The 22,220-nt window shown below is 44.2% G+C and overlaps 1 long non-coding RNA gene across 1 annotated transcript; it reads right to left on the reverse strand.

Annotated features, from left to right (window-relative positions):
- Positions 1-1,845: 1,845 nt before the first annotated feature.
- On the reverse strand, positions 1,846-21,830 carry LOC138294184 (uncharacterized). Its single transcript, XR_011203251.1, has 4 exons — positions 21,775-21,830; positions 16,477-16,521; positions 2,784-2,837; positions 1,846-1,868 (listed from the first exon to the last, which is right to left on the reverse strand). It is a non-coding gene; the product is annotated as an uncharacterized lncRNA (long non-coding RNA).
- Positions 21,831-22,220: the final 390 nt, after the last annotated feature.

Consider the following 22,220-nt stretch of genomic DNA (forward strand, 5'->3'; position numbering starts at 1 on the left):
CCCACAAGTCACCCCATCTTGGATTCCCCTAGGTCTTTAGTTTAAAAAAATGCACAGGTTTGGTAGGTTTCCCTAGGTGCCGGCTGAGCTAGAGGCCAAAATCTACAGGTAGGCACTTTGCAAAAAACACCTCTGTTTTCCGTCAAAAAATGGGATGTGTCCACGTTGTGTTTTGGGGCATTTCCTGTCGATGGCGCTAGGCCTACCCACACAAGTGAGGTATAATTTTTATTGGGAGACTTGGAGGAACATAGAATACCAAAACAAGTGTTATTGCCCCTTGTCTTTCTCTACACTTTTTCCCTCCAAATATAAGACAGTGTGTAAAAAAGACGTCTATTTGAGAAATGCCCTGTAATTCACATGCTAGTATGGGCACTCCGGAATTCAGAGATGTGCAAATAACCACTGCTCCTCAACACCTTATCTTGTGCCCATTTTGGAAATACAAAGGTTTTCTTGATAGCTATTTTTTACTCTTTATATTTCAGCAAATGAAGTGCTGTATACCCGGTATAGAATGAAAACCCACTGCAGGGTGCAGCTCATTTATTGGCTCTGGGTACCTAGAGTTCTTGATGAACCTACAAGTCCTATATATCCCCGCAACCAGAAGAGTCCAACATACATAACGGTATATTGCTTTAAAAAATCTGACATTGCAGGAAAAAGTTACAGAGTAAAACGTTGAGGAAAATTGCAGTTTTTTTCACCTCAATTTCAATATTTTTTGTTTTCAGTTGTTATTTTCTGTAGGAAACCCTTGTAGGATCTACACAAATTACCCCTTGCTGAATTCAGAATGTTGTCTACTTTTCAGAAATGTTTTGGTTTCTGGGATCCAGCATTGGTTTCATGCCCATTTTTGTCACTGACTGGAAGGAGGCTGAAAGAACAAAAAATCGTAAAAATGGGGTATGTCCCAATAAAATGCCAAAATTGGGTTGAAAATTGGGTTTTCTGATTCAACTCTGCGTGTTCCTGAAAGCTGGGAAGCTGGTGATTGTAGCACCGTAAACCCTTTGTTGATGCCATTTTCAGGGGAAAAAACACAAGCCTTCTTCTGCAGCCCCTTTTTCCCATTTTTTTGAAAAAAACTAAATTTTCACTGTATTTTGGCTAATTTCCTGGCCTCCTTCTGGGGAACCCACAAAGTGTGGGTACCTCTAGAATCCCTAGGATGTTGGAAAAAAGGATGCAAATTTGGTGTGGGTAGCTTATGTGAACAAAAAGTTCTGAGGGTCTAAGTGCGAACTGCCCCAAATAGCCAAAAAAAGTCTCGGCACAGGAGGGGGAAAAGGCCCGCAGCGAAGGGGATATTGTGGTTGCATTCAATCACATTTGTCATTTTTACACAAGATAGTTAATGTTGGCACACAGCAGCTAATTTCCTATGATACCAAACAAGAAACATTTGAGTATTGGGCGGGTGAATTAAGAAGACAGATGAGTAAATAAGATATATATTTAATACATAAAGAGAAGTATTTGTGTGTATCAGGGCAAACGCCACTTTGAGTGCTGTATAATGCATCTTGATACAGAAAGTCAATCAAACATTGATAATGTCACATTCAGAGTAATTAATAATTTTCTTGATTTTATTGGGGGATTAAAGTTGAAGGCACGGTAGCCGTTAATGTAGAAAATACAGTGAAATCAAGGAGTAGTAACAGAAGATAGATAGATAGATAGATAGATAGATAGATAGATAGATAGATAGATAGATAGATAGATAGATACTGATGCCTGCTATTTGTTTAGTGCAATAAAAGTCGGTGAAACTTTGTAGATTTAAGTAAAATCTCAGTATGATCACTTACCACAGGACCAGGGATCCCGTTCGCTCCCATTTCGCCAGGTGGCCCCTGCGGATCGTTAAATAAATTTACATTAAACTTAAATCATTAGCGTCTACAAAGGCATGCCTACGATACAACACTTTGGGGGTCATTCTGACCCTGGCGGCCGGTGGCCGCCAGGGCCACCGACCACGGGAGCACCGCCAACAGGCTGGCGGTGCTCCAGAGGGCATTCTGACCGCGGCGGTTCAGCCGCGGTCAGAAAGGGTAAACCGGCGGTCTCCCGCCGGTTTACCACTGCCCGTTGGAATCCTCCAAGGCGGCGCAGCTTGCTGCGCCGCCGAGGGGATTCTGACACCCCCTACCGCCATCCTGTTCCTGGCGGTTCGCCCGCCAGAAACAGGATGGCGGTAGGGGGTGTCGCGGGGCCCCTGGGGGCCCCTGCAGTGCCCATGCCAATGGCATGGGCACTGCAGGGGCCCCTGTAAGAGGGGCCCGCTTGTATTTCACTGTCTGCTTAGCAGACAGTGAAATATGCGACGGGTGCAGTAGCACCCGTCGCACCTTCCTACTCCGCCGGCTCGTAATCGTGGGATTACGAGCCGGCTTCATCGTGGGAAGGACGGTTTCCCCTGGGCTGGCGGGCGGCCTTTTGGAGGCCGCCCGCCAGCCCAGGGGAAACCTCAAAATACCCACCGCGGTCTTCCGACCGCGGTACGGTATTTTGGCGGCTCCCGCCGGGCGCGCAGTGACCGCGCCCGGCGGGAGTCAAAATGACCCCCTTTATTCCCAAGTAACACACACAAAACAAATTCTTCTTCGCCTCAAAATCTTCAGCGTCTCTCCGTCGACTGTTAAGGACTACAAAATAACTAAAATCTCCACTTGCCAACTCTACATCAATATAAACCTCTTTACGCATCAAAATGCCACTTCCCGAGCGCAAAGCCAGCAATTAGGCACAGACATCTGCTTACTTACGGGAAGTCCTGGAGGTCCTAGCAGTCCCTTGGGACCCCTCGATCCTGGTATGCCCTGCAGGGGAAGGTACATCATTAGAGGTGCAGGAAGCAGGCCAAGTCTGTTTGGTCATCAAATTTGACATCAAATGGTATACATAACCATAAAATGACACCTCTCTCATCGTGGACGTCATTAAGGGGTCGCCAGGGGGTCACAGTCTTTTTCCACCCCTATCACTGCCTTTGCAACCCCTGGCCTCGGAGGTGGCAAAATGCAGGCCAAGAAAACAGGAGTAGCTCCAAAGTCCTTATTTTTTTAACGTTTTTAATGATACTAATGGTGAAAAAATATTTCATTATTCACTATTAGTGTAATATAAAATGGAGCACAATTAACTGGAACTGGACCTTTGGTGGCAACCCTGAAAAATAAAAGATTTTTTCAATGTATGTTGAATGCATGCTTGTGAGTGAGAGTGTGTTTATGTGAGACAGCGTGTGTATGTGTGAACATTGATCTCTATGTAAGCATGTGTGTGAGTGAAAGTGAGTGAGAGTTACTGAAATTGCGTGAGATTGAGGCCCATACTTAATATTCTTTTGCACAAGGAAACACTGCACCAAAGATGCTTCACTGCTTTTCGTCAAAGGGTTAGAGAAAAAATGCACTATATCTACTAAGATATGGTGTATTTTTCCTCTGTGCGCTTGTGCACTTTTGGCAGCCATGTGCCAACACACCAACCCTTGCTCCATAGTACAAGGGTGTGTGTTCTCTGATGCATAGATTCTGTACTGGAAGGGGTCACTTCCTGTACACAACCTATAATTTAAGGCTTTTTCCACTGTGTATGTGTGCTGTACAATGCAGCACATATGCAAAGTTGAAAAACAAGGAGAAATGAAAGATTTTCTCTGTGTTATGCTTGCTACAAGGAGTTGTAACTATTTTGGTGTAGAAGCATGTCTGCCAATGTGTGTAGCTAGGGATTTACATCAAACTCCATGGGTGGTTATATGGGAACATCCATACACAGTGATGATAGGGTTATGTGACATGGTGTCCTAGAAAAAATCATGGTCATATTGAGAGACCTCTTATCTCTAGGGGGGTCTTTCCCCCAGACGTTTTGCCTTTTGCCTCTCATTTTTGCTGATTATTTTTGTTGGCTTTAGGATAAGCAGAACCAGAAATAAGGTGTATGTGCTTCTCCCCTAAACATCATGACATTGGTGTATACCCAAGTGGCATTTTTCAATTTTTACTAAGTCCCTTGTAAACTGGTATACCATATAACCAGGGCCTGTACCTCAAATGCTACTAGTGGGCCTGCCGCATTGGTTGTGTCACCCACTTATGTAGCCTTTCAAACTTGTCTCATGCCTGCAATTGCAGGGCCTGTGCTTGCAGTTTACAGCCACTTTCACTTGGCATTTAAAACTACTTGCCATGCCTTAAACTCCCCTTTTGTTACATATAAGTCACCCAGAAGGTAGGCCTGAAGTAACTCTAAAGGCAGGGAGCTAGGGAAGTAAAGGTAGGGCATGTACCTTTATGCTTTACATGTCCTGGTAGTGACAAACAGCTTGTTGGAAAATGGGTTATTGGTAGGGCAGGTAGGTACCTACACCTAGCAACAAGCCACTAACCTCCACATAGGTACAGTTAGGTCTCAGTAAATTAATCCCAGCTCAACCCTTGGTAGCTTGGCAACGAGCGTCAAGGCTTAATTTAGGAGACAAAGTGTAAAGCATTCAAATATCACAAAACAGTAATTAAATAAAACACAGGAAACAGTTTAAAAATCCAAAACCAATTTATAAAAATAGTTTATATTTTTATCTTTAAAATGACACAAAAACGATTAAAATCGGTTCAGGGGAACCGGAGATATGAATTTTTAAAGAATTATTACTTTTCTAGCGCTTAGAAACAAAAAGCGCCAATCGGGTCATCTGGTTGCACCTCGACCGGGGCAAAGTCAAACTTTCAGGCCGACCGCGATGGAGCCCTGCTCGGCTAAAGGTCGCGGGAGGCCTCGGTTAAAAAGTTACCTTCTGACTTAGTCTTTATTTTGAAGTTTTTCTTCACCGGGACGAACCTGCCAGTTGAATCCGACCTCCTGGAGCCCTTGTCCGGATACGCGATGTGGGTTTCCTCGGTGGAGACTTTTACCTTCGGACTTAGTCGTTTTTTCGAGATGAAAATCCTTCGACCGGGGTAAACCTGGATCTTGATCCGACATCCATGGAGCCCTTCTCGGATACGATGGCTGGGAGGTCCCGGTCAACTTTTTACGTTCGGACTTAGTCTCTTTTTTGGATGTTTTTCTTTACCGGGACGAACCACGAAGTCAGGCCGGGTCGCGGTTGAGGCAAGCCGGCTAGAATTTCCGCGGCGGGTCGGTCCCTCTCTGGAGCTTTTTTCCAAAAATTCTCAAATCTTTTCCAAACTTCTGGGGCTTCACCCAGATGTTCTTTTAAGGTTCTTTTGGGGTCCACAGCTCACCCCACGGGTCCAGAAGTTCTGTGATGGTCCTTGGGGGGTGCGGACTTCAACTCCCAGAATGCACCTGGCGCAAACTCCTTTTTGGCCACTGGACAGTGGTCAGCTGGTCGCTTTCTTCAGGAGTTGGTGCAGGGGACTCTGGTTTAGCAATTTTTCACCTGTAGCAAACAGGGAGTCCCTCCTTGAACCAGTTGAAGCCAGGCAAAGTCCTTCTTGTGGTGAAGCCCAAGTGTGCAGCTGGTGCAGTCCTTCTGAGTGCAGGGTCCAGGTGCAGGCCAGGGGTCCAGCAGGACAGTCCTTCTTCTTCTTTAGTTCCTTTCTTGTTGAATTCTGGAGGGGATCTGAGGCGTGGGTGCAGGTCTGCCAGTTTTATCCTTGCTCCTGGGTGAAAAGCAGGGGGGCCCTGGTTCTCCAATCAGGGACAGGGTCGTCCCCCTGTGATGACCACTTCCTGGAAAGTGTGGCAAAAATCCATCCCAGAAGGCAACAGTCTCTAAAAATCCAACATGGATGAATCTGATTTTTGGAGGTTACATCTGGCTGAGCCCACCCACTGGTGTGGCTAAAAATCATAAACACACCCCTCTCCTGCCCTCTCCTAATCTAATCAAGGGGGCACCTAATTGTCTGGGGTTGCAGGATGTGGGGGTGTTGCTGGGTGCTGCAAATGTCCTTCTCTGCCTTTGAAGACCAGTTTGGCAGCCCTCCCCCTTCCTGCCTCACCATCTGCTGAGGGGAGATTCTCTCCCCCAAGCACATTCCTTTGTGTGAAGCCTGGCCACTTCACACCTCATCAAGGCAGCCTGGCAGAAGCTGCTGCAGGCTGGCCAATCAGAGCACAGCAGCAAAAACAATGCAGAGCTGAAATTGGCAACTTTTTAGGTAAAGTCTAAACTTTTTACCTGAACTAGTTATATTAAATCCAACAACTGGAAGTTGTGGGATTTATTACAACAATTAATTTGATACCAAATTCTTGGTATGTAACATTTAAGGAGACTTTAAAATTTAAAATAAAGTCTGCCCATTCTAGCCTATGAAGGCCATTTACTTCAATGAGGGAAAAACGAATTTGGCTGTTTTTACCTCACCAGGGCTTATAAATCTATTTTTATAAAGTCCCTGCTTATAGTTACATGGCACCCAGCCCTAGGGGCACATAGGGCACACCTTAGGGGTGACTTATATGTAAAAATAAGGTAGTTTAAGACTGTGGAAGTACCTTTAATTCCAAAGTCGAATTTGCATATAACTTTAATTTAAAAGCAGCCAGCAAAGCAGGCCTGCCTTTAAAATGACACTGGGCACCTCAGCAGTGCACCTAGGTGTGCACCACCTATGCTGTGGTCCCTAAACCTACATGCCCTACCATATACTAGGGACTTATAGGTAGGTTAACTTAGCCAATTATAATTAGCCTTATTTGCATATTGATTTTACACAGAGCACAGGCCCTGGGACTGGTTAGCAGTACCCAGGGCACCATCAAAGTCAGGAAAACACCAGCAAAAAGAGGAAAATGGGGGCAAAAAGTTATGGGGCCTCTGCAATCAGCCCTGTTTTCTCACACAGCTTATTCCGTTTTCACTGCTGTGAGACCCACTCCTGCCATAGGCTAGCACTCGGAATTCCTTAATATACTTTTAAGCTGTAATTTCTGATCAGAAAGGAGTAGCTTTGTTATATTTCATATTTTTGGAATAGTAATGATAAATCCTCTTTAAAAGCCAGATTTAACGGTACTATTATAGAAATGCCACTTTTAGAAAGTGGGCATTTCTCTGTACTTACTGCTCTGTTTGCCTGACAGCCTGTCTCCAATACACGTCTGGGCTGGGCTGGGTGACAACTGCATTTGTGCATTCCCTCCAGACAGCAAAAACCCAGGGCACTTAACTGCATCTGCACTCATCTGCATACTGTTGGGTTTTCCTGGGCAGGAAGGATGGGAGGGACTCACAGTTACACTTAGGTAATGAAATGACCCCACATAAAGGACTGATTACCCCCTCATAGATAGAGAGGGATCCTTGTGCACTTCAGAGAGAAGTCATGCCTCACCTCAAAGGCACTTTTGGGTATACGTACTGGGTCTCTGACCCTCTAAAATCACACACTTTTTGGACCTTCAACCAGACTTCGCTGGCTCTAAACCTGCACATTGTCAGAAGGAACTGCTGTGATGCCAGGAGGGACTGTCAGTTTACTAACTGCTCTCCTGTGTTGGCCTGCTGCTTGTTGAGCTGCAGAAGGATGGCCACTTTGTGACCTGCCTTTGCCGTGCTGGCCTGCTGCTTGCAACCTTTGTACTGTGCTGACTCTAAGGGGCATATTTATACTCTATTTGCACCGAAATTGCGTCGTTTTTTTTTACGCAATTCCGACGCAAAACTAACTCCATATTTATACTTTGGCGTTAGACGCGTCTAGCGCCAAAGTCCATGGAGTTTGCGTCATTAGCGTGGACACCTACTTTGCGTTAATGATATGCAAGGTAGGCGTTCCCGTCTAAAAAATTGACTCCGAGGCATGTGCGCCGTATTTACACTCCCGGGCAAATTTCACGCCCGGGAGTGGGCGGGTCAAAAAAAATGACGTACGCCCGCTTTTGCGCCGTTTTTTAGCGCCTGGACAAGGCAGGCGTTAAGGGACCTGTGGGCTCGGAAGGAGCCCAGAGGTGCCCTCCCATGCCCCCAGGGACACCCCCTGTCACCCTTGCCCACCCCAGGAGAACACCCAAGGCTGGAGGGACCCATCCCAGGGACATTAAGGTAAGTTCCGGTAAGTATTTTTTTAAAAATGTTTTGTGGCATAGGGGGCCTGATTTGTGCCCCCCTACATGCCACTATGCCCAATGACCATGCCCAGGGGACAGAAGTCCCCTGGGCATGGCCATTGGGCAAGGGGCCATGACTCCTGTCTTTGCTAAGACAGGAGTAATTTCTATGGGGGTTGGGAGTCGAAAAAAATGGCGCAAATCGGGTTGAGGCGAAACATTTGCCTCAGCCTGACTTGCCCCATTTTTTGGCGCCCAAGCTCCATATCCCCCTACGCCTGCGCTGCCTGGTGTACGTTGTTTTTTTCCACGCACACCAGGCAGCGCCAGCGGCTAACGCCGGCTAACGTCATTGATTAAATACGGCGCCCGCATGGCGCTTCAGAATGGCGTTAGCCGGCGCAAATTTTTTTAACGCAAAACTGCGTTAGCGCAGTTTTGCGTCAAAAAGTATAAATATGGCCCTAAGTGCTTTCCAAGGGCTTGCTGGCTAGCCCCCCTATTTCAGAACTCTCAGGGCCATCAAAGATTTCATCTGTGTACTGCTGCCGTGGGACTCTACAACCCGTGTGTCCGTCCGCTGCACTTGTGGCAATGATCAGTGCAGGTTGAAGCCTCACCCTACTGAAAGAGCACCCCATTTGTACCACTTACACTGCGTTGCCCAGGGACACGCTTCCAATGTAATCCCGAGATTGAGCAATCCATGCTGTTCCAGCCTGAATGCCTGCCTCTACATGAGACGGCCCTGGCCCCGCTGAGAACTTGGCCTTCCAGTTTGGGCTGGACTGTTTCAATGGGAAGCAGGGTCAAGACTCATTTGCACATGGCTGGGTCCAAACTGTGGTTGTGTGGTAAGCAAAAAAACTGATGGAGTAAATGCAGATCTGTGACAGGAGGTGAATGTTTGATTTATTGCGCATTCTGGCTATCATCTGTTCTTTTTGCAATTGTCACTCTGATTGGGAAGGGCATGCCCAGACGTGGGTACTGTGCTCGCTATGCCACCAGATTCAAGCTATCCTGGGTGATGAGGGGTGATACCCCAAAACTGGTCTCAGGATGCTTGTTTCTGTTCCAGGGAGGACCTGGCATGGCAGCTCAGGCTGAACTGTTCCCAAGGGGGCAGGGTCAAGTCTGATTTGCATATGACTGGGTCTAAACTGGAATGGCATGACGAGTAAAGCAATTGATGGATTAAACCTAGATCTGTGACTGCGGGTGAATGTGTGATTTGTTCCGCAGTCCATCCATCTTTTTGTTCTTTTTGCATTTGTCGCCCTAATTGGGAAAGGCATGCTCAGACGTGGGTCCTGTGCTCGCTGTGTCACCAGATTCAAGCTAGCTTGGCTGATGAGGGGTGATACCCCAAAAATAGTCCCAGGATGCCTGTTTGTGGTCCAGTGAGGACCTGGCCTGGTAGCTCAGGCTGGACTGTTCCCGTGGGGAGCAGGGTCGAGACTAATTTGCATAAGGCTGGGTCTAAACTGGAATGGAATTGCATGGCAAACAAAAATAACTGATGAATTAAACCCTCATCTGTGACATGGGGTGAGTGTTTGATTTGTTCTGCATACCGTCCATCATCTTTTCTTTTTGCATTTGTCTCCCCAAGCGGGAAGGTTATGCCAAGGCGTTGGTCCAGTGCTTGCTATGCCACCAGATGAAAGCTAGTGTCACCTATGAGGGGTGATACCCTGAAAATGGTCCCAGGATACTTGTTTCTGGTCCAGGAAGGACCTTGTCTGACAGTTCAGGCCAGACTGTTCCCATGGGGAGCAGAGTCAAGACTGATTTGCTTATGACTAGGTCCAAACTGAAATGGCATGGTGAGCAAAAAAAAAAAAATATGGATTAAACTCAGATCTGTGATTTGGGTGAATGTTTGATTTGTTCCCCATTCTGTCCACCATCTGATCTTTTTGTGATTTTTCATAAATGCTTGGGAAAATCTACCATATCAGATTTCTTTGTCAGGGTAGAAGGGTTTTCTACACCAAAGAGCTGAATCTGTTATTAGAGCTTAGTAATGGAGAATGTTTAGTGAAAAATCTAACACTGTCCACCTTGGATGATGTCATACTTGTCTCTTGCTCTAGGCAAGTCTGCAGGTTTGGGGATGACAGCACTTTTGTTTGTAGGCGACTAGGCCAATCCTACATCAAGTCCCAACTGTCTGCCCAACCCTTCTGGATCACAAGCAGTACCTCACCAAAAACCCAAACAGTGGTGATTTATGGCAGCCTTTACGCATGGACTCAAGAGTGTGACATCTCAGGGAAGTCGTGGTTAAACAGAGATTACCCTTTTCCCACACTAGCAACAACTTTCAGTCAAACACAAAAAATTAAGGAGATGCTAAAGTTTTAAATAGGTTTCATTAACGAGGCTGCAATCTACTGTAGAATGCATGGGCTGCAATGGTTAGGATAGTGAACAATGCAAGAAGCAGAATTGTAAAAATGAGAGTTGCGAATATAAAGACCACCACCATCTTACAATAACATGAAATGTGGGATATTCCTAAAACTCCAGCATGGATAACCTAATCTCTAACCTAAAGATAGCTAGGTGTGTTAAACCTAATCTGCCAGTACCATGTCCATGAGAAGAGACCCCCAACCCTTGTTACTTTGGAATAAGGTCTCTAGATCAGACTCCATGAGGACATGAAGGCTGGGTCTGCATCAAGGCGATGTGTAGCATAGATAACGTTGATGGCATCTGAAAGGAATCCCTCTGAGAACCTTGTTTGTGTGAGATGTATTTATAAAGATCTTGTAAGACCCCTGAGGCAGGTATGCTCCCAAACAATAGATAAGAAGGCATGCTTGGGGCAGCAATTATATGAACAATTCCCTCCAAAAGTACATTATGGTCCTGTCACACATAAGTCGGTTGCTTGTCTTTGACGCTGATAGTGACGCCTTCACAGAGTGGCACTGATAACGTGAAATCAAAACATCTTCCAAACTATAAAGATAGCAGCCATCATAGAAGAAATAATTAAATAAATGTGCTAAAACAGAGAAGGCTAATTGGGTTAAAAGTCATTAGGTGACGAGGGCACAGCCTGCAAGCCAGAAGGCTAAGCTAAACTCCTGATTCTCATTAAAACTAAATAGGATCTACTACAATGGCAGATTTTCTACCACTATGAGTGGGCATTGGACATGTATTCTCCAAACAAGAGGTACATTTAAAGTACCCAGCTCTCTAGTCTCATGTAGTATCCTGATGTGGTGCTTTGTGTAAGACTTTTCTGGGTAAAGTGAGGTGTGTGTGTGGAATCTGGGAGAATTTAAGTATTCAACTTAAATATTCCATAGTAGCTGTAGGTATAACTTTCATAACACCAAATAAATAAAATACTCTCTCCCCAGTGCGATTAGTCTGACATATTTACGAGACTGCTAAAATACGATATGTAACTCCACCCATATGAATCTATGCTTGTAAAACTGCAACACTGCAGAGGAAGCAAAATTAGATACTTTATCATGTCTGAAAATCACCAATAGATAGTTATTTCAAAGACTAATCACCACACAGATGCTTTCCCATGAAAATAAGAAAATACCTTCAGAACTGTCTAAAAAAAGTGACATATCTTGTTATCATACAAACCTCAAGACATCAAGTAGCAGAAGCATATCTAAAAAGGTCAGAAGAAAAATATAAGTTCTTTCCTAATTTTACTGTGTGCTGGAACTTTCCAAAGGTAAGTTATTCGTCCACTTTGACTCTAAAACCAACTCAATGCAATGCAAAAGAATAGTTCAACACTTTCTTTTGCACAAGCTATTCAAGACGCAATCCTGCAACAACATAAGACATCTCAGCTGTGTACTGCAAGACAGAATGCTCGGGTCCCATGAAGCAAATACAAGAAAGAGCCTCACAACTCATGGACGCGAAATAGATGTAGGAGAGCAAACAATTACTTGGCCTGATGCCTTCACATCACACCATGTGCGCCTCCACCAGCACATTCAACAGCACACGCTGACCTAGATTTACAGACATTTTGTTTTGTGTTTGTGTCACACAGGTGATGCAAGCCAGGGCAAAATGCTTTTTTTGTTATTTACTTTCCAGCGTTTTGAGATGGAACGTTGCCTAAAAGTAAATTAGCGTTACTTAGTACCAAGGGGCATTATATGAGTGGTACATGAGTGCTCCCATACAAATATCCATGCTTTTTGACGCAAAACCCTTTCTACTAACGTAAGTAGACGGAGGTTTGCACCAAAAAGGAATGTGCTTTAAAGCAGGTATTAAAAAGGAGAAATGTTTTTATCATTCCTAACACTTCCCACTTTACATGTGTACTGTACTGTACAGCACATGTCCAATCTGGGATGGGAAATGAGTTAAAGTTAGTCTATGCATAGTATTTTGTAGTAAAAGGGTACCCTTCGAGTACAAAACCAATGGTGAACTCCACATCCCTGCACTTAGGTGCAAATGTGTGTGCGTTGGGCTCGGCAGCCAGATTCCGGTGTTAGGGAGAGGTACTACAGTGCACGGGCACTTGCGTTGGTGCTAGGCTGCAGTCAGTGCTCCAGCACAAGGAGACAGGAGAAATGCTCCATATCTCTGCAATTATGGAGAATTTTTGCCCTCACCTTTTCACACAATGAAATACAGCAACTTTGCTTGCTTTCCTGCAATGCGTAAAAGTTTAGTAAATGTGCCTCAAATTCTGTGCTAGTACATGTCCTTAGTGCAGACAGTGCTCTCTGCAAACTGTAATGCTGGAAAAAATTTCAGAGTGAAGTAGCTGCCATCCATGTTACATTACTAAACTGAGAGTTACTTTGAAAAATCCAAGAATCACACAAAGAACAAGTGTAGCAAATGAGCCACACCTATTCGGCAAGAGCATGGTAAGGGTGAAGTATGTAGTTGGTGTTGCAAATTGGAGCACATTGTCACAAAATTATTGCTAATGCACAGTCTTGTAGCGAGCTGTCATTTACAGACAGCAAATTTTCAGTTGAATGACTTTGCACAGACATCCACTTTTACTAATAAATCTATGTAGCACCCAAACGATAATGTGTGGAAATTAAATTTTGTTGTGTGTTAGAAAAAAACGACATCCTACACCTCTCCTTTCACACCAGCAAAATTACCATATAGTTCACTTTAAAAAATCCTCACATTTTTCAGTTAGCGAAAGAAACCAAAATACCAATCTCCTTCTTAAAAGAATACACAGCAATTTGGCAGAAGACTATCCTGACATTTACCTTCTGTGTTGGAGTGCAGAGAAAATGTGACAAGATAGAAACAAAATTTGAAAGTCATCTTTAATGTGCCTTCACCTTTTGAACTCAGGCATAGTTATTTTGGGTCTGCTGCAGCACCCCCAGCACCCTTACTTTCAGCGCCTATGGGTGCAAACATCAATTAAAAACATATAACAGTAACCTGAACCATCGAACCCCACCCAATCCCTGGACATCCGTCAGTCCGAACAGTTGCAAAGTAAAGAAAAAACATAGTTAATTACACAGTTCACAGGGCCACTTCACAGAAACACCCATTATGGCCCATCCTGGCTCTGTCCCCCAACATATCCCAGGAGCTCCAGGGATTACATTCAACCACCCCATACCTTATGAAACTTTCAGGGACACCACCGGCTGGCATCTGGCAAATGTGACTTTTCTGCCACCATTTAAATATCCATGCCCTATCTCCATTCCTGTAGCGCTGGGCTCTCACTCACCCCCATTCCCTGTATTGGACTATGTGTCTCTTGGCCACAACATAGCCTGGACCACAGAATAATAGTTTGGCCTGTGGCAGATCAATATCACTAGGATTCCCAGGAGGATACATTTAGGATCCAGTGGGATCGATTCTGTAAGAACTTTACAGAGTTTCGCAATAACTGCCACCCAGTAGTCTTGGATTAATGGGCATCCCCACATGGTGTGAAAAAAGGATCTGTGTCCTGCATGACAACTCAAGCAGTGAGGGTCTGGCGCCCTCCCCATAGCTTGCAATCTCTGCCTAGCATAGTACACCCTGTGAAGGAATTTAAATTGGATCAAACATAGCCTTGATTTTATTACTACCTCCCCCGGGTGCATCAGGGCAGCCTCTGAGTCGATATCCTCTAGGTCACCTACATCTTCCACCCACTTCGTTAGCAACTTACATAGCGTGGCGCACATGTTGTTGTTGAGGGTTTTGTAGGTTAGGGAGATAGCACCCTTGTCCCGCTCCTCCAACAGCAGCCGCCCCTTCCAATGGGGCAAATTCTGGGATTCCCTCCCCGGGGAACCCCTTGGTCTGCTAGGCATGCAATATCTGAGCATGTTAAAAAAAAAAAATAGCATTTCCCAAACTTGCATTGTAGTGAGGAGAATGGCATTAGGCCCTCCATCAGATACCCCACCTTGGACAGCCCAACAAGATACCCTGCCTCAAAGCCCTCTAATAGCTGCATCTCTGGGAGTCAAGTCCACTCCGACAAGGGTGTCTCCCATTTGGGCCTACGGCACCAGCCAAGGCACTTTGGGACATTGCCCCAGGCCGCTAGGGATACCTGGATGGCTGGTAGAAGACGCTGTGCCCCTCTGCCCACGTTTAAGTAGTGCACCTGTTCAAGTCTAATGATTAAATGATCTACTGAGGCAAACAATCAGTCATTGACATTGATCAGTTGGGCTGCACAATAGTATGCTTCCAAGTCAGGTAGTGCTAACCCCCATTATATGGGTCACGTTTCAGAGTTTTCAGGGCAGTTCTAGGGTGTATCCTATCCTACAGCAGGGTTCACATATCACCCTTCAACCCAGTAAAGACGTTGGGTGGGGGTAAATCCTATAAAGTGTGTTCTGTAGAACATACAGCAGCTTTGGGAGTGAGATCATTTTAAATATGGGTGCGTGCCCATTAGCATGAGGGGCAACCCTCTCAACCTAACCATCTGTTCCTGACAGGCTCTCGCCACCCTCCCCGAATTCCGTTTGAAACAGAGGTCCCTAACCAGAGCCATGAAGATACCTAGGTATTTGAAGCCGTCATCCGCTCTGGTCAAGCAAAGGAGGAGTAAAGATGGGTCTATCTCACCCCATGGAAGGTAGTTTACTGACTTATTCCATTTAATTTGATAGCCTGAATAGCTCTCGTACTCCTCAAACAGATGGAAAGGTAAAGGGAGGGTCATGGATACCTCTATAATATAGAGAAGGAGATCGCCCGCATAGAGCAAACTTTTCTCTTCCGCTCATCCCTTCCTGTGATTTGGAAACCGAGAACTCTGGGGTGATCTTGTACTATGCTGGCCAGTGATTCTATGGTGATGGTGAACAGAAGGGGGATGGGGGTAGCCCTGCCTTATACCCCTGTCAATAGGGAAATCAGTAGACAGCTTTCCATTGACTCTTAGAGTTTCTACCAGAGCCTGATAAAGTAGTCTTACCCACTTCCGGTACTGGGGACCAAAACTAAACTTTCCCAGATTTTGTTCCAAATAAGGCCAATGCACTGCATCAAATGCCTTTTCCAAGTCAAGCACGAGGAAGATGTGTGCCTCCAGGCGGTTACTTACTTCATTAATTTAAATGAGCACTTTCACTGCTTGTTTTGTGATAAGGCCTCACGTGTTGGTAAAAGGAGGAAAGATAAATCGAGGAAAAAGGTGAGTGCATCTGAAGTATAGCTGGAGGGACTATGGGCCAGATGTAGCAACATTCAGAACTGCGACCCGCAATAATCATGAGGTGGGTCACAATTTGCGCCCCCCTTGCGAATGGCGGCCCTCACAGGGATGGTGGTCTGCTGCAGACTGTGACTGCTTTTTAATAAAGCAGGTTTTTTTTTTTTGTAATGCAGCCCGTTTTCCTTAAAGGAAAACGAGATGCCTTACAAAAACGAAAAATGAAATGTTTTCGTTTCATTTTTTCAGAGGACACTGTCTGCTCTGATTTTTTTTTTACAGTGCCATTTACAATGGGAAAGGGGTCCCATTGGGACCCCTTCCCTTTTGCGAGTGGGTTACCACCCATTTCAAAAGGGTGCAAAATTCGAATCGTTTGCGACCGCGTGCGCGGTTACAAACCAATCCTGCATTGCACTGCCACTCGCAATTAGGAAGGGAATACCCCTTCCTAATTGCGACTCGCAAAACCATTTTGCGATTCGATAACTAGGTTACCGAATCGCAAAACGAGGTTTGTGCATTGCGATGTGCTTTTTGCCCATCGCAAACGGCGAAATTTGCTGTTTGAGACGTGCAAAAAGCTTTCTACATCTGGCCCTAAGTGACTTAGGAAGATGTGAGAAAAGGAAATTAAAAGATAAAGGAAAGCCAAGGAGAGAAATGCAACAAGAATCCAAGTTATTTTTCAAATGTGTTTTGGATAAACACAGTCAACTTCAGAAAAAGCAGGAAGAACGAACACTTACCACGTACCCGAGTCCACCTGTCAGGCCCTTTTCTCCTTTGCAGCCCTGTGAAGGAAGGTGGCGAGAGTACTGAGAGAGAGTGGGATGTTGAATTATGCATGCATACCCACTCCAAAAGCCCCCTGCTTGCCTATGAAAGTGTTCCAAATTAGCTATTTATGTATTGCACATTAACTACCTCCCTCGAGCCACCATATATATTAATCTTACTGTGCGCTCTGAGATTTGATCTAATATACTGTTAGCTTTGCTATACTGTTTATCTGTAAGGAATTGCATAAAACAGTAAAAGGAAAAACAATTCAAAATCCTGGAGGAAAACACTTAGGTGGGTCAAAGCTGTACATTGAATTGAATGTCTTCATACTTCAGAAATTGCATTATTTTTCAAATAATTTCACTCAAGCAACTTTGAACAGAATTTAAATAGACACAAGAGGAATAGAGCAAGCCTTCAAATAAGAAGTAGGGCAAATTTTAATCATGTCACATAATTCAAGTAATTTTGTGAGCCCTGTGTTACGCTTCTTATGTGAAGTTGCCAAAAATTGTACTTTGCATAATTATACTCCTTTTGCTTTAATATTTTACAGTAAACATGCCATTTGCTGGAAACATTTACAGCAAATGCATGGGAACAACCTAACACACAACAGAAGCAGTTGTTGTTAATGATGCTTTTGTTAAATGTGTCCTCGAACCAAAAATTGACAAGAGAGTGCATTTTCTACTAAAATGTAGTGAAAATGACAGACTTGCATTTTGCATATTTACATGTCATTTTGCATTATTTTGCTGATATTTTGTGAAAATGCATGAAATCATATTACATGAATTTCGCACACCCATAAAAAAGCAAGCAAATGAGAGTGCCAATAAAGCCAACTAATGATAAGCAATAGGTGGACTGCAAGTTCATAATAGGTCTTTTGAAACCAGACAGCTTGCATGGTCCAGTAGGCATGACTTAAAACAGGTTAGTGACAAAGCCACCACAACAACAAATACTACAATCCAATAAAATCAAAAAGAATATACATAAATCTAAAACACTTGCTTCATAACAAACCTTAAATAGGATTTAGCTGAGCCTGTCTCCATCACAAATAAAAAACAAAATGTTCCTTTAATAGATTGTTATTTTGCCATAAAATAAGATTTTGATTGATGTTGTCTATGAGCAACAGACTCTTAGCAGATCAGCAATAGAAGACAAACATCATTTGGGAAGTGAAACACCCATGTAAAAAAAAACTTACTTAGCAAGGGGCTGCAGTAGGAAGCAATCCACCAAATGAGATAGGGTATAGTGACGTTATTTGGTTTCTAAATTACCAAAAAGCAAGCCATCTATGATGCACCATGTGAGTCACAAACTGCATGAATCACAAGTGTTCACTAGACAATAACCCACATCATCAAAACTAGCCACTTTGTTGAAATCAACAGTGATTTGTCAGAGATCAACTTGTTGAACACTCAAAAGCAGAATGGTGGCATGTGAAAATTGCACAATTTCATTGAGTTGCTAGCCTATCCTTGTTGGACCTGGCCATTTTTGCAGGGTCATCCCCATACTTATTGCCTCCTTCGGCCTAATTTTTCTGACCAGTTTTTGTTGGCTTTAGGACTATGGGCACTTTACCACTGCTAACCAGTGCTAAAGTGCATATGCCCTCTGTGAAAATTGTATTAGTGATTGTCTTTTCCATAATTGGCATATTTGATTTACTAGAAAGTCCATAGTAAAGTCCACTAGAGGTGTCCATGGGCTGTGAATCAAATGCTACTAGTGGGCCTACAGCACTGATTGAGCCACGCACATGAGAAGCCCTGTAAACATGGCTCAGACCTGCCACTGCAGTGTCTGTGTGTGCACTTTTTAAACTGCCAATTTGACCTGGTCAATGTACCCACTTGCCATGCCTAATCCTTCTCTTTTTATACATGTAAGGCACCCCTAGGTTAGGCCCTGGGTAGCCCCATGGGCAGGGTGCGGTGTATGTTAAAGGTGAGACATGTACTGATGTGTTTTACATGTCCTAACAGTGAAATACTACCAAGTTCTGTTTTCACTGTTGCAAGGCCTATCTCTCTCATAGGTTAGCATGGGGCTACCTTTAAATAACTTTTAAGTGTAGCTTCCCTTTGGGAGCCGATCGAGGGGGGGAGTTTGGTGTCTCTGAATTCACAATTTAAAAACACACCTTTTTGTAAAGTTGGTTCTTAAATTGTCTGTTTGACAATGCCACTTTGAGAAAGTGGGCATTTTCTAGCTAAAACCATTCTGTCCCTCTGCCTGCTTGTGTATTCCACGTCTGGGTCAGACTGACGGTTGGGCTGTTGTGAATTCCCTCTAGACTGTGACACAAAAGGAGCTGGGGTGTAGCCTGCATATCCTGATGGGCCATCTGGGCTAAAGTGGAGATAGGAGTGGTCACTTACACCTGAAAGGGCTCTGCCTGTCCTCACACAATGCCGTCTCCAATCCCCTGGTGTGTGTCTGCAGCCAAGCCTGGGCAAGGCAGGATCTTGTCAACAACAGAGTCTTTCCTTTGAAGTTTGCCCACCTCAAAGGCAGAAGGGGGTATAAGTAGTGGACCCAATATCCCAGACCCTGACTTGTGAGCCCCACACTCCGCATTGCCTTGATCACACCGCAGCCTTGACATCCCCAATGACAACACTCCATGTTTACACCAATGCCACTTACGGCACCGTGACCTGTGGACACCGCTCGTGAGGTACACAAAGCACCGTCCCGTCCCACACCACAGCCCGGGTCCACTGATGCCAGCACCATCAACTCCAGTGTCGTCAATAAATGCCCCTCTCTGCACCGTGACCTGTGGGTGCCGCACGGAGACCGCACTGTGCCGCACCGCCACCTTGGGCCTACTGACGACAGCGATTCAGCAATGACGACGCCACAGCCTGCACCGTGACCTGGAGACACCGCCTGTCGCACCGCCCTGCTCCACACCGCAGCCCTGGTCTCACCGAGCTGCAGCACACCGTCACCGAGCCGCTGCCTGCACCGTGACCTGTGGGCACCACACATCGCATTGTGTCACTTCGCACCACACCCCCAACGCCATCCACCCCAGTGCTCCTGACTTTGTCATCAGCCCGGAGTTCAATCTGCAACCCGTGTGACTTCAAGGGCCCGACAACCCCTGCCCGACCTTTGGAACAGACACCAGTGATGCTGTACTCTGGATCTCACCGCGAGGATCACAACGCCCTACATTTCCAAGGTACTGTTCCTGACCTGAACTGTCAGATTTGTTTTTCACGACGCCCCAGACAGAGCTATCGACTTCAAGAAACTGTATTTTTAAGTTAATTCCTGCAAAATTCATATCTTTATTATTGTATGTTGGATTCTTGTTGTTTTGGTCTTCTTTTATATAGATAAATATTGGCTATTGTTCTAAAAAATGTGTGGTGTCCTTTTGTGGTGTTTTCACTGTATTACTGTGTGTTATGTACAAATGCTTTACACATTGCTTCTGAGATAAGACTGACTACTAAGGGGTGAGCAGGGGTTATCTGAGCTGGGTATCTCCCTTATCCTGACTAGAGTGAGGGTCCCTACTTGGACAGGGTGCAAACTGACTGCCAACCAGAGACCCCATTTCTAACAATCCTCAATGTACCTGAGCTCATCCTTGAAAAGCAAAAAGCTTGCCCAAGGGTAGCAGAAGAAATGCAGTGTGAAGAATGAGAATGGCTCAGACATTGTTTCAAATAGAGAAATAAGCTACTTATCACAGGCGGTAAAATGTATGTTCGACAATAGCCAATGCTTAAGGAATTCATGTGGCAACATGCTTACACCTACGAATAACAACCATGTTCAGGTCGTTAAAGGATCAGATAACATAGGATACAGTTATGTATGAGTTCTACTAGATATACTTCAGATTATACCAAACTACACCAAAAAAGGATTGGTTTGTTTGCTGAGCCAGGATGATAATCCCTAATGATTCCTTCTGGAGGAACAAGTGGCAGAACCACTTGCCAGTTTCATTACACAATGCCACTAGATCTATGGCTCTTAGGTCCAGAAGCTTCCGGAAGTCAATCGCCTAATTAGGGGAGAGTGTACAACCAAAGTAAGTGAAAGAACGTGGTCTCATAGTGTCTCTTCAAACTGAGAATAATAACATTCTCCATCCTGCTAGATTGGTGCATTTTTTATCACTGATATTGGTCTTAATTCAGTTTCTTCTACTCTTAAATGGCATGGCCATCGAATAATCCTTGAAGCACACTGAGGGTACAAGTGTGTGGCCAACAGATGATATGTTCTATTTTCAACAGTAATTTCTGAAAATGTAAAAACAACATTGTTTGGGCTATTGCTGAGCTGATTGAGAAGGTTTCGTTCAGATAGCAAACCAGGTCATATTTTAACTTCTGCAGAACTCATTTGTATAGGGATATCACCAACAGAAGTTATAGAAAGAATATTTTGATAAAAAGGTTGTTCTAAAAATGAATACAGCTAAATGTGTAACATTATGATGAGTGGAGTGTGCTGAAGTGTGTCTGTTGTGTCAGCATATTTTGAATTCAGTGCATAGAAAAGTGAGCAATTACAGCCTTAGTTGAGTATGTTTTACTTGGATGAACATGATATGGAGTTTATCCTGTGGAGTGTAGATTTAATGGTGTGTGAATTGAGAATGTATTGTCTTTTAAATCTGTGGATTGTACACACATGGGTTTGTATTGAGTAGATTGTGAGTGCAGTAGGCTCTGAAGTTTGTAGATTTGGGTAGATAGAGTTGGTAATTGTGTGTATGACAGTGTCTACTGATTTAGGAAAGGCTAGGGATTATAAAACTGCAACAAGACAGGCATCTACATAAAAAATACATTATGGTTTAATTGAGAGAGAATTCCAAACTACCCATTCTGACCCACTTTGTGGTATCAAATTAACTATCAGAGAATGACTAAAGGTGAAGGTTATGGAAACATGATGATTTCAAAACTGGGTCATGACCAGACCATATCAAGAAAATCATGTAGCATTGGTTTGTCTCAGTACATTCTTTTAGTTGTGCATATTTTTTCTTTTGCTTTGTCACAATAGTTTGCATTTATGTTATGGTACATCAGTTACATTATATTAAGATAATAAATGTGGAATATATTAAGAGTTGTTCTAGTTCTAACACAACCCATGGGGCTGGTACGGTAGTAAAAGATCTGAGGATTATGCACCCCTACAGCCATACTGCAAAATAACGTCATAAATCTGAGAGGCAAGATCTCATCCATTACCTTAATTCCTTTGGATCCTTTCTGCCCCTGAGGTCCAGGCTCTCCTTCATAGCCCTGTGTGAAGATGTAACAACAGAGTGTTAACAACCTCCTCTTGCAGTCCCATTATAGCAGTCCTCTAAAGGGTTTCAAAGTTCAAGAACAATATTTATGCTTTAATTAGGAGTATGGCCGGTTAAGATCTAGGAAATCTAACAAAAGAAAATAAAGGGGGTGGGGAAGACTAGATCAAGTGAGATGAATATTATAGAATCAGTTTGTGTTAGAACTGTTGCATATAACAGGAATCCAATTTGATCAGGAGGGAGACACCCTCCTCCATATTTTTCTCATCTCGTTTTTGTTGGCCTTAGTATTCTGTGGACTTTACCACTGTTAACCAGTGCTGAAGTGCATGTGCTCACTCCTTAAAATATAGGCACATTGGCTTGTCCCCAACTGGCACA

This window comes from Pleurodeles waltl, chromosome 4_2, assembly GCF_031143425.1.
Source record: "Pleurodeles waltl isolate 20211129_DDA chromosome 4_2, aPleWal1.hap1.20221129, whole genome shotgun sequence".
NCBI classification, from domain to species: domain Eukaryota; kingdom Metazoa; phylum Chordata; class Amphibia; order Caudata; family Salamandridae; genus Pleurodeles; species Pleurodeles waltl.